The 10950-nt window shown below is 42.5% G+C and overlaps 1 long non-coding RNA gene across 1 annotated transcript in view; it reads left to right on the forward strand.

The window, feature by feature from the left end:
* LOC142402745 (uncharacterized) overlaps nucleotides 1–9614 on the forward strand; it is a 33117-nt gene extending 23503 nt beyond the window's left edge. The window contains exon 3 of the long non-coding RNA XR_012773467.1: nucleotides 9345–9614. This is a non-coding gene — a long non-coding RNA (uncharacterized LOC142402745). The remainder of the gene's footprint in view (nucleotides 1–9344) is intronic.
* The last annotated feature ends 1336 nt before the right edge of the window (nucleotides 9615–10950 follow it).

The following is a 10950-nucleotide window of genomic DNA, read 5'->3' on the forward strand; positions in this document are numbered from 1 at the left end:
TGTGTATGCTTAATAACAGGGGGTTGAGAAGATGTAATTTTGGCTCTTTTCTTTCGTCTCGGAATTACTGCTTTTCTTTATTTTTTATACATAAGCTCACATAATTTTCCTTCCCCATGCTTTTTCTCAGCATTCTCATTTTATATGAAAACACCTTTTAAAATGCAGCTGTATGTGAGCACCACTTTGACATTAGACTATTTCTTTTTTTAGTGTCTTGTTGTTATTAGCTGCTTTCTACTGCCTCCATTTTTTCCTAACAGCCGTCTCCTAAAATAACAATGTCCTTTATTCAGCTATTTTTGCATGATCTGTATGATAGCTGGTTTTTCAATTTCTGTAATTATCATATGCCTGACTGGTGCCTTCCTAATCTTCACAGCATTATTTTTCAAGAAAATGTTTTTCTATTATGTGTAAAATGTTTGAAGATTTCCTTCTGAGCACATTTAATTTGTAACTGTGTTTTCTGTTTAGTATGATATTATCTCCAGGAGCTGTCTCTATGTTGCCTTTCCTACCATCAACAACATAGATTGAAGATGTACTTTGTGTCTTACTTTATCCCTGAAAACTTAACTATTGAACAAGTGGGGTTTTCTTGTTGAAGCATTTTAAAGTATCTGAAGCATCATAGATGACAGAGAAGGAAAGGATGGTGTAGACAATCTCATTCCCTTGGTAATTCAGTGTTCATCTCCAATGTCTTTCAATCCATTTATCTGCAAAAGATGATGCCACCAACATGCTTAAGAAAGAATGGCATACACCTGCTTAGACAGCAGGGTTAAATGTATTTTTTGATACATAAAGGTAATTTATTTCTCAAAGTGAAATAAATATAGATTTGCCATAATTTTGCAGAAACCATAAATTTGAAGTTTTCAGCTAGGAACTGAGCTTCAATTTTGATTCTGCCAGTAAAACCTAAAAGATGGATGTAAGTGCCTAAAAGCAGTATTTAGGATCTGGACTTTTTGATTTCTTGAGATATACCCTTGCTTTTTCTTGGATCAGTTTCAACTTTGGCTTCCACCAATACCCATTCTCTGTAAGTCACTTAATGCTTCCTTCTGTGTGGCCAGAAAGGATCCCAAAGACCTGTCATACACTTTTCCTTGAGATATTTCTGGCGCTTGATTGGCAGTAGCTTTTAAAATTGTTTGACAGCCATGCTGGAAACTCACTGGGCAGTGCTAGATCTCTCTACGTTTAACACTGAGGGAGAAGTGTACCATGCCTGCTGGGAGAATATGGACTTAGCTTGATGATGACCTAAGGCAGATTAGAGCATTCACACTGAATTTTGTGTCATTTTAGAGATGCAGTATGGAGCAGAGAACCTGAGTGGTCACTCTTTCTCTTTCCCCCTCTTTGTTACATGAGGCTTATGTATTTACTACCCCAAATGATGCCTTAGCCACACCTTTTCACTTTGAGATCATAGGTTTCTGGTGCCTACCCCCAAATGTCAAGACTCTGCTGTTGGGTTATTTTTCCATAAATTTAATCTAAACATAATTAATTTCCTTACTTTCTAGTCATAGTGTTCACCCCTCTCTATTTCTTTGCATTAATTTTTTATCTATCCTGATTTTTACAAAGTTTCAGATCTGTATAGTTAGTTCAGTTATGAGCAATATCTGTTATTTCATCACCAACTGGGACTATACGGTGTCATCTAAAACCTTGGAACTTATCCCAAGAACCACGTTGCATTCTTGGGCTCATTCACAAAAATGAATTGAAATCGAATTTAGTTATGATCCTGATTCCTTTCATTGAATCATAGAATAGCCCAGGTTGGAATGGGTCTCAAAATATCATCTGATCCAACCTTTCGCGGGAAAGGGAGCCTAGATGAGATTACACAGCACCCTGTCCAACTGCATCTTGAAAACCTCCAGTGATGGTGACTCCACCATGTCCCTGGGGAGGTTGTTCACTGGAGTGAATGACTGTTTTCACTGCAAAAAATTTCTTTCTTATGTTGAGATGAAACCTCTCCTGGTGCAACTTGCACCCATTGCCCCTTGTCTTCTCCATGTGGCTCCTTGTGAAGAGAGAGCCTCTGTGTTCTTTAGACACCCTTGAAGTACTGGAAAACTGTGATGAAGTCCTGCCCTGACTCTCGTCTTCTCCAGGGAGAAGAAACCTAACTCTTAGTCTTTCCTCATAGGGCAGATTCTCCAGCCCTTGGTCATCTTTGTGGCCCTCCTTTGGACCCTCTCCAGTCTGTCTGCATCTTTCTTGAATTGTGGGGACCAGAACTGGATGCAATACTCCAGGTGCAGCCTGACAAGCGCTGAGCAGATTGGAATGATCACATATCCATCTCTGCAAGTAACGCCCCTGCAGATGCAGCCCAGGATCCGACTTGCCTTTGTTGCTGCAGCAGTGCTCTGCTACTCGTGTTCAGCTGGTTGTCCACCAGGACCCCCAGGGCCCTGGGGGGTGGCTGCTGTGGCTCCCCAGCCACACAGATCCTAGCCTGTACTGGGCTCTTTGGTTATCCTGGCCCAGGTGCAGGACTTTGCACGTCTTTGTTAAACTTCATATTGTTCTTGGTAGCCCACTCTTCCAGCTTGTCCAGGTCTCTCTGTAAGATGGCTATCCCTTCTGATGTGTCCACCTCACCACCCAGTTTGGTGTCATCAGCAAACTTGGTGAGGGTGCTTTCAGTCCCATCATCCAAGTCATTCATTGAACAGCTTGGGCCCAGTATCGATTCCTGGGGGACGCCACTTGTGACAGGCTGCCAGTCTGAGAAAAAACCTGTATTATTTCTCAACCTATAATTTTGAAAAGTCAATACCTAGCAGGTTTTTTTTCCCTAGCATATTTAAAGTACAGTCAGTAAGTAAAATAGTGTGTAGTTTATGCTAGGTGGGTTTAGCTAGTGGAAGGCAAGAGAAGGAAGGACAGATCTATTCCTAAGATCTCTCAGCAATATGAAGGTAGGAATAGCTAGGAGGACTAAAACTCAGTGTTATTTTCTTTCAGTTATTGGTTGGAGAGATGTCTTGCTGTTAGGTTATCTCTCAGAAGGGCTGGAGCTGGGAAATTTTCCAATTGACTGTGTGGTTTTGTTAGATTATGTTGGGACTTTGGGTGATATAAGGCATCCTTTATTTGATTTTCTGGGAAAAGAAGGGAGAGGTTGATTTATATTTCTGTTCTGAATTATTAAGTCATTTATTTTACTGTAGTGTCAGGAGTTCTCAGCTGAGATCACATCCTGTCTGGGAGGACAAAATAAAAATACATTGTCACAGCTGCAGTGCCAATGGTGTTACAGGCTAAATAGTATGGTGATGTCAAACAGCTTGCCTAAGGATAGAGAACAGCTCAATGGCAGAGGTGTACACGAGCTCCAATCTCAGTCTTCAGCTACTGGCCCACGCTGTCTGATGAAAGTGGCTGATACTAGAAAAGGGGAGCTGCAGTCCCAGGCCTCAAATGTGGAGTTTCACTGGAGATGATGGTGGGACCTCCCCCAGTTTGTATCCTTCCCTGGAAAATGATGGGTTTTTGTAATCCCCGGCTGTACCTGTTTCCCACAGGCAGCTTTACTTACCTGTGAAGCTTATCCATAAGCCCTGCAGTTATGTTCAGTAGGTTAAACTTTCTCCTTCCAGAGCTTTATGGCTACAGCTCTGCTCTTACCCAAGGTTTGGACAACACTTTCCTGTGTTGGCAGCTGTGGTCTTCTGAATACATGACTTCAAACTGTGGTGTATAAGCCTTATGCCTGCACTTTTTGTTCTAAAAGCCACTGCTGTTTGTCTAATAAAGTTTATTTCCTGTGGGAGAAATAGAAATGCCATGCTTCTTAGTGGAGATTTTTTTTTTTTAATTTTATTGTGTTTTTGATAAGTAAACAATGCAAACTAAAACTGAGTGTAGCAAAGCACAGTTTCTGTGCCAGACATTCTTCTGTACAGGCTGATGAAATACATTTCACAGCCATAATCCTCAGTCACCTGCTACACCAATTCTCTGTTCCATTTAAAAATCCTGGTATTACTGTAGCAACTGACGAAGCACTTATTTCAGGGATCAACACTGAGGTCGTAGCTTCCTTTCTCTGTTTAATTAAGAAGATTACTTACCATTTGTCTACCTAAAATAATAAGGGATCTGGTGTGCTCTGTTTCAGTGGTCTTTGAAGCTGTTGGCCAAAGGCCAGTGGCCTTTCAGTAATGATGGCCTCCAATGCTGTTCAGAGCCCTCCCCTTAGAGCATCGGGCAGATGATGATAATCTTCCCTTCCTGTCAGAGCAGTGAAAAAGCAGTAGGTGCCACATTCTGACACTTCTATGACTCATTTCATCTCCGGGCTGACAGAGCTATACAGACTATTAAGCATTCCCTTTATATGTCTCCCATTGTAATCAGAGTCTATTTTTAGTCTTTTTTTCTAAAAAGGAAAAATTAAGATCAAGGAAATTTAATGTGTTTTTTTACAATAACTCTCTGTGAAGAGAGTGGGGATTTTGTTTGGCTGCTGTGTTACCTTAGTTTGAGGGTGGTGAGGCACGGGAACAGGTTGCCCAGCGAAGCTGTGGATGCCCCATCCCTGGAAGTGTTCAAGGCCAGGCTGGATGGGGCTTTGAGCAACCTGGTCCAGTGGAAGGTGTCCCTGCCCATGGCAGGGGGGGTGGAACTAGGTGATCTGTAAGGTCCCTTCCAACCCAAACCATTCTATGATTCTATGATTTTTCAGACCAGACTGAGGACACAAATTCAAGTAATGCAAATTCTCAGGACAAATCATCCAGTTGAAAGAGAAATGGGGAGTCCCTCCACATTCCTTCCCCACCCACACATCCACTGTGCCCAGGAGGGGATAGGAGAGGGAGTGGAAGGGGCTGCAAGGCTTTTGAACCATCAGATAGGTGACATCCTCAGAAGTAGCCTGGCACTGTGGCAGTGTGCGTGGGAGAGACAGCAGGGAGCAGGGGAGTGCTTCAAAGGAGCTGCTGCTCTTGCTGTGGAGAGCCCTGGGTAACTCACAAGCAGAATATCGCGTGTCTGGTTGTGAGCTGGAAGGCAACATTGCCAGTGTGGCAGTTCACTCAGCAGCATGACTGTCCTGCCAAGTGAGGGGAGTAATAAACCAGCCTGGAGAGTCATGGTGTGCAGATCATGTTGCATTACTACTCTTGGAGCTCAGGGTCCTTCTGCACCCTGGGCTCTTTGGGGTCTTGTACACGTGAGTCACAACGGCAACTTGACGGCTTTGCTTGTCCAAGGTGCTCAGACCCTGGATGGGATGGCAGACCTAGGGTGAAGCCTCTCTGTCCTCCTTGAAGGAGTCACGAGTTTCTGCAAGGGCAAGTGGCAGAGTCTAGGCTAGCATTTTTTTTCACAGAAACTTCACATTTATGGTTCTGGCTTCGCAGCATGGAGAAACAAAAGGAAGTACAGTATGATGAGCACAGTGGAAGAAGTGATGCTCTTCAGGGAGCAAAATACATGGGAGACACCTTGCAGTTTCTAGCAAGGGAGTTGGTCAGTTTTAATTTTTAGAACTCTCTCTTGGTAGAATTGCTTGCCGGTCTGATAAAACAATTATATAACTGATACATGTCCCAGTACATGCCCCCTCTGCAAGGTACCCGCCGAAGAGAAAATGCATTCTATTTTTTTTAGGCAATGATTCTCATTCTGGCTGCCTAGTCCTGAACTGAGTTTTGGGTGAATTCTGTAACGGACAAAACATAAATCACCTTAATAACTGAGCAACCCATCATCAACACAAAGGGTGCCTTAGCTCCCGCACTTAGGGATGCAGTGAAGTTGTAGCAAGCTCTGAACAAAGCTGGTGTGGGTGGGAGGAGAAAGGGAGGGGAGGAGGTGAGCTTGGAAGCTGTGCTCACAGATCACTCATCCAGATTTCCATTCTGAGCCATGAGTAATAGGCCTCCATAATTACTCTAGGGACAAGTTCCCGGAATACCTGATGGTCCTGTGCTGGATTTTGGTGTTATGATGAAAATACTGACTTGATATGTAATGAAAAAAACCCCACATTTCTGAAACTACAGGATTCAGTTTTTTGAGTCATCTCCTACAGTATTGCAAAAAACAGTGGACAAAATTATGCCTGCTTAGCTGCACAGATATCAGTAGGGTTGAAGGATTTGCTGTTTTAGGAGTTTTAAAGTTGGCCTAGGTGTCTCAAATGAACAGTGTTATGTGTTGCATTCCTCTGCTGCCCCTCTCTTCAATATTTACTGCTGAAAAACAGTTAAGTAACAGAAATGTTCTCACTTATTACTTACTTGGTTATAGTGTGCTCATCTTTTATTTGAATTAAGATGTTTTAAAAGCATGCTACATACTAGATTACAATTTTTTTTTTAATAGAACTTCCTGTATATATTGGTTTCTAGATACAAAACCCCTCCAAAATTGTGGACCTCTCTTGTTTGTACTTGAATAATGATTTTTGCTTCTGGACATCTCTGGTAAGCACCAGCAGTATAAATACACAGAGAGTCATACGCTTCTCTGTTAACTACCTGTCTGAACTGGCTCTGGATTAATTCCATTTTAAAAAAGACTGGAATAAGGGATACTTAAAAATTTGCTTCCTGCAGGGAATATTTGATCTGCTAAAATGTGAAAGACTGTACTTTTTGAGAAAAAGCATTTACTTTTGAACAATTTTTAAGCATTTTCAATGTGACGTTGTAATACAAAGGGGTTTTTTTGCATACCACGTTCCTGAATATTGAAGGTAGAGTAACAGTTTGGAACTAGATTCCAGCTTTTAAGTATAACACCTGGTTTTATTTGGTACTCCTCTTGGATTGGCCCCGGAAAATGCTGTCCCTCTTTCAGCAGCCCTCCTACCAATGTCACTTGTCCTGGTGACAAAGGCTCTTAGAGCCCTGCTCATCCTATTCCCAGTAATCAGCAGTAAGCAGTAAGTGAACCTCAGCTGGATTGGCAACCCTTTCCATGGTGCAGAGGGAGGGGAGGACCTTGCACTGTCCCCACTTGCTTAGTTCTCCTTCGTTAGGGGTCTGGAAACCGTTCTAGAAACCTGGAGCCCTCTCAGCCCCGTAAATGGGAACCCTGCAGCAGGCAATTCCTTATCGTACAGATGTGATGCAGAAGCAAGGCCTTGGATGCGTACCTGAGGATTTCACAGAATCATTGAGGTTGGAAAGGACCTCTTGAGATCCTGTAGCCCAATCTTCTTGCTCAATGCAGAGTCAACTACAGCAGGTTGACCAGGACTGTGTCTTTTGAATCTCTCCAGGCTTTTGAATCTCCAGGCTTCTGAATCTCTCCAAGGACGGAGACTCCACAACCTCTCTGGGCAACCTGTGCCACTGCTCACTCTCCCTTGCAGTAAAAAAGCATTTTCTTGTGTTCAGATTGAATTTCTTTTTTTCAGTTTGTGCCCATTGCCTCTTGTTTTCTCAGTCGGCACCCCTGAGAAGAGTCTGTCTCCCTCATCTTCATTCCCTCCCTCCCATCAGGTATTTATGCACATTGATAAGATCCCCTGGAGCCTTCTCTTCTGCGGGCTGAACAGCCCCAGCTCTCAGCCTCTCCTCATAAGAGAGATGCTCTGGTCCTGTAACCATCTGAGTGGCCCTGCGCTGGACTTGCTTCAGTATGTCCACCTCCCTCTTGCACTGGGGAGCCCAGAGCTGGACACAGCACTGGACACACTGGTGGCCTCACCAGTGCCAAGGAGAGGGGAAGGGTCACTCCCATGACCTGCTGGTGATGCTTTTCCTAATGAAACCTGGAAGGCTGTTGGTCTCCTTTGCCCTGAGGGTGCATTAGGTTTGTTGTTTCATACTTGAAAAGCAGCACCAGCCTGAGCACAAGAAGACCTGCACAGTAGTCAGTCCTCTGACCAGCTGTTGAGAAAGCTGTTCCATGGAGTTGAAAACATATTCAGCAACATGAGCTGATTTCCAAATGCAGTAGGGCTTACAGTCATTCATCTTGCTGTCAGAACACCCCACACAGCACAGAAAGCAGCTCAGCAAGCAAAATATAAGCCCCAGGTGGCAAAGCCTGAGAAATGAGTTAAATATAACTCTACGAAATAGCTCTAACGGCCATGGCAAATAGGGCTCTTATGTTAGCCTGAGAGATTATTATGTTTGGGGTTTTTTTCTCCTTTTTTTAGTGGCTGTCTATAAGACAAAATATATATTCTTCATTTTAAAATGTAAAGAAAGAGAACCATACGTGTGGAAGCAGATAGCCTTTCCTGGCAACTAATAAACTCAGCTTTCTCTTTCTCTGCGACTTAGCCATGCACACACTTACAGATGTACTGCCATTACTTACCTGAGCATCTTTCCATCACCTATAGTAAGTATAAAAGTGTCGTTGTATGAATGCCTCTGTCCTCACACAATTCCCTGCTCCCTGGGATGAGAAGTATAAGTCTTCTAACATTGCTACTTATCTGGGGGAAGAAGGAAATAGCAGAGTAAAACATACTAACCTTTTCTGATCTTAAAAATTTTGGCACCCTTTTAAGAAGCAACAGATCTTTACGTTCTGAAGATGACTATTTGGGACTCTTTGCAACAGAATTAATGGAGCGTGGGCCTTCTGCAATTTTAAGACACCACTGCCAGGTTCAGCTTTAGAGAAACTTCACTTGCCTGTGTAATACTTTTGGTTCTGTTCATTTTTTTCAAGTTAATATAATATATATGGTGTTTCCTCACTGCCATGAAAAGATCCCAGCAAGACTTTTGGAGGCTTTTGGAATAAAAGCTGACCTGATGCTTTTATAAAATGAACAAACATTTAATTTATTTAGGTAACCTGGAGCTGCAGCCACTATAACTCAAGTTATAACTAATCTCTTCTCTGTTTCTAGCTGTGGCCTCCACCAGCAATTACGATACATACAGGAATTTAAAAATTTCTCAAATCTTATCTTAAGTTAAAGTTAGATGACTGAGTAGCAGGGAGGATGTAGTAGAATTTTTAAGTTGTGCTTTAATATAAATAATATTTAAGAGAAAAAAGAATAGAGAAAATGAGAAAAAAATATTTATGGGAAAAAATAACACATAGGAGAAAAAAATATATTGACTGTCATAACAGAGGACGTGACAAAGAAATTATAAATAATTTTTGCTGGTGAGATTATGTTTGTTTAAGAACTTGATTTGTCCTAATGTGGTCCAGACTTCTCTGAGCAACTAAAAGCGTGATGCACTCACACAGAAATGTGGCTAAATACAGAGACTTTTTTCAAAGGCTTAGTTTGTGTTAAAGCATTATAAAAACAGTTGAGGTTTTCCATGTGAACTGACTGAGTACTCTTAAAATGTCATCCTTTAACTCAGTTCTCAGCCCAGAGGGACTGATTTATGATGAGGAATGATCTGTGCTTGGAAGAGATGAAGAGCCCATCGTTGGAAAAGCCTCACAGAGCACTGGGCAGGGAAATGGTAAACTAGACAACACCAGGATTTCAAGTCAGCTGTCAGCTCACTGGTGAGAAGAACCTTCAGTGCATGGGAAATGGTTTGATATTAATAACATATAATTGAAATAGAACCTTCAGCAAAGTCTGGTCTGTTCTTAGTTTCAGAGTTGAAGTGGTGAGAACATCAGTTGTCTATAGGCAAATAATAGCTGGTTTAGACTTTAAAACTGAGAAGAGTTTTCTACTTAGATTGCCTCAACTGAACTAAAGGACCTTGGAAGCTCAGTTCTAAGGTAAAGGGTGATTGCTTATTACCTGTATGTTTGCATTTGAGGAGTAACCCCGGAGACTCCATGCCACAGCTGTTCTTCCTTGTCTGTGAGCTATATAAACAAGTACTACATTGTTTCTAACTTGGTTTTCTTCAGCATCAAGGAAAGATGAACTGATGTAAGTGGGAAAGGAGAACTGCTTACAGATCGCTCTGAACGGACTGATTTGGGAGATCACAGCCTGGCTGTAAAAGCGATGAAGGGTAAATAGTGCCTCTGATGCAAACCATGTTTGTGGAAGAACCATATCACTAAGCATTACCAATTTTGTCTAGATTGTGAGTGTCATGTGTTTATATCTTAGTTAGATTAGCCAGAGGACACAATAAGCATTTACGCTGCCTTTATGCCAATTTTATGCTGGCTTTGAGAAAATATCTGATGCCTATTGGCACAGAGCTCATTGGTTCAAAATACCTTGCATAAATATTAAATAGCAGAATGAATTACAAGGGTGCAGTATTTTTAATCCTGTATTAATGGCCTGAAAGTTGGATTTACAGTGCTGTAAAACTCTGATCTGAGAACAGAGGCAGATTGCCACGTGGAGCTGAGGGACAGGGGATACAAGCTGGGTTATTTGGCAGCTTAAGCCCAGTGATAGCTAGTTGTCCAGGAGAAGGAAATTATACGTACGTGATATGCAAGGTGGAAAGTTAGCCATAAAGAGAAGCATATTTATAGTGCTGCCTCCCAGTGTTAAGTAATGGGGGAAATAGTAATATTAATGGAGATAGCCTCTGCACATTTGGCTCTAGGTGTCAGAACAGTCTGAAAACCTCTGTGTGTGGGGTTGATCCTGGCTGGCAGCTAAGCCCCCACCCAGTTGCTCGCTCACTCCCCCACAGTGGGACAGGGGAGAGAATCAGAAAGGCAAAAAGTGAGAAAACTCGTGGGTCAAGATAAAACCAGTTTAGTAAGTGAAGGGGAAAGAAGGAAAAAACCCAACATGACTCAAAGGCAATCGCAGCAGACTGGTGCTCAACCTGTCTCTGAGCAACAGCTGCCTTGGAAAAACTGTCCCCCAGCTTTATTGCTGAGCATGATGTTACATGGTATGGAATATCTCTTCGGTCACTTTGGGCCAGCTGCCCCAGCTGTGTCTCCTCACAGGATCTTTTCCACCCCTGACCTACTCACAGTGGGAGCAGAGTGAGAAGCAGAGAAGGCCTTGGTGCTGTGCAAGCACTG

This window comes from Mycteria americana, chromosome Z (genome assembly GCF_035582795.1).
Source record: "Mycteria americana isolate JAX WOST 10 ecotype Jacksonville Zoo and Gardens chromosome Z, USCA_MyAme_1.0, whole genome shotgun sequence".
Taxonomy (NCBI): Eukaryota; Metazoa; Chordata; class Aves; order Ciconiiformes; family Ciconiidae; genus Mycteria; species Mycteria americana.